The sequence below is a fragment of the Bos indicus genome, chromosome 1 (genome assembly GCF_029378745.1).
Source record: "Bos indicus isolate NIAB-ARS_2022 breed Sahiwal x Tharparkar chromosome 1, NIAB-ARS_B.indTharparkar_mat_pri_1.0, whole genome shotgun sequence".
Taxonomy (NCBI): domain Eukaryota; kingdom Metazoa; phylum Chordata; class Mammalia; order Artiodactyla; family Bovidae; genus Bos; species Bos indicus.
Window position 1 is genome coordinate 153,951,919 of NC_091760.1, and position 6,442 is coordinate 153,958,360.

Below are 6,442 nucleotides of genomic sequence, written 5' to 3' on the forward strand. Positions count from 1 at the left end.
TGTTGAGCTTTAAGCCAACTTTTTCACTCCACTTTCACTTTCATCAAGAGGCTTTTGAGCTCCTCTTCACTTTCTGCCATAAGGGTGGTGTCATCTGCATATCTGAGGTTATTGGTATTTCTCCCAGCAATCTTGATTCCAGCTTGTGTTTCTTCCAGTCCAGCATTTCTCATGATGTACTCTGCATATAAGTTAAATAAGCAGGGTGACAATATATAGCCTTGACGAACTCCTTTCCTATTTGGAACCAGTTTGTTGTTCCGTGTCCAGTTCTAACTGTTGCTTCCTGACCTGCATATAGGTTTCTCAAGAGGCAGATCAGGTGGTCTGGTATTCCCATCTCTTGAAGAATTGTCCACAGTTTATTGTGATCCACACAGTCAAAGGCTCTGGCATAATCAATAAAGCAGAAATAGATGTTTTTCTGGAAATCTCTTGCTTTTTCCATGATCCAGTGGATGTTGGCAATTTGATCTCTGGTTCCTCTGCCTTTTATAAAACCAGCTTAAACCTCAGGAAGTTCATGGTTCACATATTGCTGAAGCCTGGCTTGGAGAATTTTGAGCGTTACTTGACTAGCGTGTGAGATGAGTGCAATTGTGTAGTAGTTTGAGCACACTTTGGCATTGCCTTTCTTTGGGATTGGAATGAAAACTGACCTTTTCCAGTCCTGTGGCCACTGCTGAGTTTCCCAGATTTGCTGGCATATTGAGTGCAGCACTTTTACAGCATCATCTTTCAGGATTTGAAAAAGCTCAACTGGAATTCCATCACCTCCACTAGCGTATGTCAAAAGTCATCAAACTGTTCAACTTAAATATATGTAGCTTACTTCTGGCTTACTTCACTCTGTATAATAGGCTCCAGTTTCATCCACCTCATTAGAATTGATTCAAATGTATTCTTTTTAATGGCTGAGTAATACTCCATTGTGTATATGTACCAAAGCTTTCTTATCCATTCATCTGCTGATGGACATCTAGGTTGCTTCCATATCATGGCTATTATAAACAGTGCTGCGATGAACACTGGGGTACACATGTCTCTTTCCCTTCTGGTTTCCTCAGTGTGTATGCCCAGCAGTGGGATTGCTGGATCATAAGGCAGTTCTATTTCCAGTTTTTTAAGGAATCTCCACAGTGTTCTCCATAGTGGCTGTACTAGTTTGCATTCCCACCAACAGTGTAAGAGGGTTCCCTTTTCTCCACACCCTCTCCAGCATTTATTATTTGTAGACTTTTGGATCGCAGCCATTCTGACTGGTATGAAATGGTACCTCGTAGTGGTTTTGATTTGCATTTCTCTGATAATGAGTGATGTTGAGCATCTTTTCATGTGTTTGTTAGCCATCTGTATGTCTTCTTTGGAGAAATGTCTATTTAGTTCTTTGGCCCATTTTTTGATTGGGTCATTTATTTTTCTGGAGTTGAGCTGTAGGAGGAGCCTATTATACAGAGTGAAGTAAGCCAGAAGGAAAAACACCAATACAGTATACTAACACACATATATGGAATTTAGAAAGATGGTAACAATAACCCCGTGTACGAGACAGCAAAAGAGACAGTGATGTATAGAACAGTCTTATGGACTCTGTGGGAGAGGGAGAGGGTGGGAAGATTTGGGAGAATGGCTTTGAAACATGTAAAATATCATGTATGAAACGAGATGCCAGTCCAGGTTCGATGCACGATACTGGATGCTTGGGGCTAGTGCACTGGGATGACCCAGAGGGATGGTATGGGGAGGGAGGAGGGAGGAGGGTTCAGGATGGGGAACACATGTATACCTGTGGTGCATTCATTTTGATATTTGGCAAAACTAATACAATTATGTAAAGTTTAAAAATAAAATAAAATTAAAAAAAATATATGCAGCTTAATGCACACTAATTATACAACTTTAATACAGCTGTTAAAATGAAAAGAAAGAGAAAGAAAGGAAGGAAGGAAGAATGGGAAGAAAGAAAAGGAAAAACAAAATCAATGGACCAAAATAGTGAGCACGGAAAAAGATCCGCAAAGTGTGGTCAACTGATTTTTAACAAAGGTGGCAAAGGAGCAAAGCTGGTCTTTTCAACAAATGCTGCTGCAACAGCTGGACATCCACTGGTAAAAAAAGAAAAAGAATCTGCACACCCTTCAAAACAATTTAACTCAAAATAGATCACATATCTAGATGTAGAATGCAAAACTAGAAAAACCCTAAAAGATGACATGGGAGAACACCTAGATGGCCCTGGGTATGGTGACGACTGTTTATATGCAACATCATGACCCATGAAAGAAATAATCAATGTTAGACTTTGTTAAAATTAAAACCATCTGCTCTGCAAAAGATGCTTTCAAGGAAATGAGAAGACATGTCACAGACTTGTAGAGTGTATTTTCTAAAGGTACATCTGAAATATCCTGGAGGAGAAAGTATAAATAAAAGGTACATCTGATAAACAACTGTTTCCCCAAAATATGAAGAACTATTAAAACTCAATAAGAAAACAAACAACTCAATCCAAAATGTGCCAAAGACCTTAACAGACACTTCTCCAAAGAAAATACACAGATGGCAAATAAGCATAGGAAAAGGTGCCCCACGTCACATGCCATCTAGGAAATGCAAACTAAAGCAGTAAGGAACCACTACACACTTATTAGAATCTACGACCAGGATTCGCAACACTGGCAACGCCCAGAGCTGGCGAGGGCGTGCAGCGCCAGGGCTCTCACTCGTTGCTGCTGGGAACGCAAAACGGTGCAGCCGCGCTGGAAGGCGGTGTGGAGGTCTCTTAGAAAACTAAATCTACGCTTATGCTGTGACTCAGCAACTGCACTCTGGGTATTTACCCGAACGATTTGAAAACTCCCACATGCATAGAAAGCTGCCCACAGACGTTTATAGCAGCTTTATTGCCAAAACTTGTTAAGTGACCAAGATGCTTTTAGTAGCGAAAGGATAAACTACGGTCCATCTAGACAGCAGGATATTATTCATCAGCTCTAAAAAGAAATACACTATCAAGACATAAAAAGACATGAAAGAAAGAAATGTGTGTCACTAAGTGAAAGAAGCCAGTCTGCAAAGACTACACACTGTAAAATGCCAATTGCATGGAATTCCAGAAAAGGCAAGACTCTGCAGAGAGGAAGAACAGTGGTTGCCGGGGTTGGCAGTGGGGGTAAGGTTGGAGGAATAAACAGGCGGAGAACAGATTTACAGGCCAGTGAAAATACTCTGTATGTGGAGTCCCGTCATACATTTGCCCAAACCTATAGAATGCACAATGCCAAGAGTGAGCCCTGAAGCAAGCTACGGATCTGGGGGGATTATGATGTGTCAGTGTAGGTTCATCAGTTGTAACAACCATCACATTCTGTTGGGGGATGCTGAGAAGGGGGAAGGCTGTGCATGTGTGAGGTCAGCAGGTATATGAGAAATCTGTGTACCTTCCCCTCAGTTTTGCTATGAACCAAAAACTGCTCTAAGAAATGTCTTTAAATAAACAAAATCCCCAAAAAAGTGAAATAAAAAATTAAAAGCATCTAAAAACACATGTGAGAACAAATGAGTTAGTGGATAATTAAACCAAAATTCAATTTAGTGGCTAACTCTTGTTAAGGAGAAAAAGGCTATGGTCAGGGAAGACATACAGGGAATTTTTAAATCAATGGAATATTACATTTTTGAGGAAATTGCTGCTTATTGATAAGATATTTCTTAAGCTAATTGGGGTATTTATTGTTCTTTAAAGGTATACTTATTTCTACACTCTTCAACATGAATTGTGGGTGAATTTTTTAAAACACACACACATAAACACAATTCAGATTTCATTATGCTCAAAACTGTTTCTGGAACTTGATTTTTTAACATTTTATTTCCAATATTGATGTGTTACTAATAATCTTGTTAAGGATGAGACATATTAGTTCATTCCAAGGCAGGAGTAGGAGAAACAACAGGCTATCATTTCAGCTCAGTTCAGTCGCTCAGTCGTGTCCGACTCTTTGCGACCCCATGGACTGCAACACGGCAGGCCTCCCTGTCCATCACCAACTCCTGGAGTTTACCCAAACTCATGTCCATTGAGTCGGGAGATGCCATCCAACCATCTCATCCTGTTATCCCCTTCTCCTCCTGCTTTCAATTTTTCCCAGCATCAGGGTCTTCTGAGTCAGCTCTTCGCATCAGGTGGCCAAAGTATTGGAGTTTCAGCTTCAGCATCTATCCCTCCAGTGAACACCCAGGACTGATGTCCTTTAGGATGGACTGGTTTGCTATCTTTGCAGTCCAAGGGACTCTCAAGAGTTAAAGCCATACTTTTCTAAGCTCAGTTATATGTTATTAAAATTGGCCAAGTGAGCCAAAGACATTGGTCATTCCTCCAGGAAGCAAATACGGTATCTTGGCCTCCAAAAAGTCCACTCTGCCCTCCTAGCTGGGGCTAGTCCCTCACCCTTGACATACACCTGGCCTCAACATTCAGCTTTTCTCCTGAAGTCCCTCTTACCATTCATTTTTGGTCACAAGTCTTGACTTTCAGACTTCATTCGATTTACTTTTCCGCCTATTCATGAGTCATCCCTGGACAACTGGCACTCCTGGGCACAGGCTTGGCAGGGAGAGTAAGCCAATAAAATTTCTTATGAAGGAATCAAAATGGGCCTGATAGAGCTGTTCTCCAAATTCAGCTATCCTCAGAGTAGAAGTAGCTTGAGATGTTAACTGAGATACTCCCACCTGGGGCAGTACTTCTCAAAGTGAATGTTACAGAGATGAACCCCAAGCAACTTTCACAAACATGGGTGTTACTGAGCCCACCCATGTCTGCAGAGTAAGTATCTGAGCCTGGGGCCCAGGAGTCTGAATCTCTGAAAACCACCCCGGGTGTTTGTTTCAATGTCCTCTGACATCCTACGAGGCTGGATCTAATCACAGATAAAACCTCGCACGGCAGTGTATGGGTTTTTCGTCACAGACATATCACCAACCAAAATAATGAGCTGCAACCACGCCACATTCAGAAAAAAAGTGCAGTTGAGCTTCACTCATTTAGCAGGTATGTTGTTGTCCAGTCCGACTCTTTGCGACCCCATGGACTGCAGCACGCCAGGCTTGCCTGTCCTTCACTATTTTCACCCTCTCAAATTCATGTCCATTGTGCCAATGATGCCATCCAACCATCTCATCCTCTGTTGCCCCCTTCTCCTCCTACCCTCAATAGCAGTTACGCTATTTTAATATTGTTTACACTTTACTGACACTCTGAAGGAGGTCTAGCTTAGGTAAAAGTGAAGAGAAAATGGCCTCAGTATTGTAAGTCACTCCTCCTATTCTCACTGGTCCAGTCAGATCTACTCTCGGGGATGGGTATAGGTTGGAAATATGAACTATGTTCAATGCGTGAGCACTGCAGAGGGGACCAGCCCACTGGAAACAGCTGACCTGGCCTTCTCAGCACCGACGGCTGCGTGTCTGCCCTGACTTTCTTCTACAGTAAATAGTTTTAGCCAATGGTGAACCAGAATCTAGCGGATCTCTATTCATTTTATTCTGGGGAAAGACAATATATATAACTACAGCCTTAATGTGTTTTTGCGTTTGTTAAAAAAAAAAAAAAAGAACTGATTAAGGGTTAATACCTTCAACTTTCTGAACTGCTTGAAATTTAACTATTGCTTCAAATTTATAGAGATTTCATGATTCCCAACATCCCAGTAATGCAAGCACTTGTTCTATTGTTAAGGACCTAGAGAACTGGTATCTAGGATTTCATTATGTGAGAAAAGGCATATTCCTGGCACACAGCCTTAATAGAGGTGAATATAGGATACAAAGCCCCCATGTGTCTTGGGAAAATGAACTGGAGACTCAACTGGAAAACTTTTCAGACCAGTTAAAAACATAAAATATAACCATCACAGAAAGAGCTAATTGTACAGTGATAGCTTCAGTTTCTCTATCAAGAGACCATTTTTTTGCATTTTTGTGATACTGGCCCACAGCTACAGCCGTATTGGACAGATGTTTTTAACTCCAAATGTAATGCAGAATTACCTATCGCTTCTTTGCTATGCAGACTGAATACTCTCTCTGAGCGTGCAACACCGCACGCTTATAGCTCCAACTTCTCATGCTTATTGTGTTCTACTACCAAATGCACCATCTAAAGATGGAAAACTCAGTGTCTTTGATCATGGGTGGTGAGGAATCGCTCAAAAATATTCAGTTACACACAGGGAAACATATTACACATAACGTTGGGAAAAGCCAGACTCCACAGTTATTAAAGTATGTACAGGAGCAATCTTCATCTCGAAGTGTTCCGAGGATTCCAAATGATCGTGCTCAGCAGCGGGGCCTGTCTGCAAGACCTGGTCAGTGGGAAGCTTTCCTCTGCCTCATGGCCTCCCACCCTCTCTAGTGTTTCTTCATGAAAGCAGCGAGG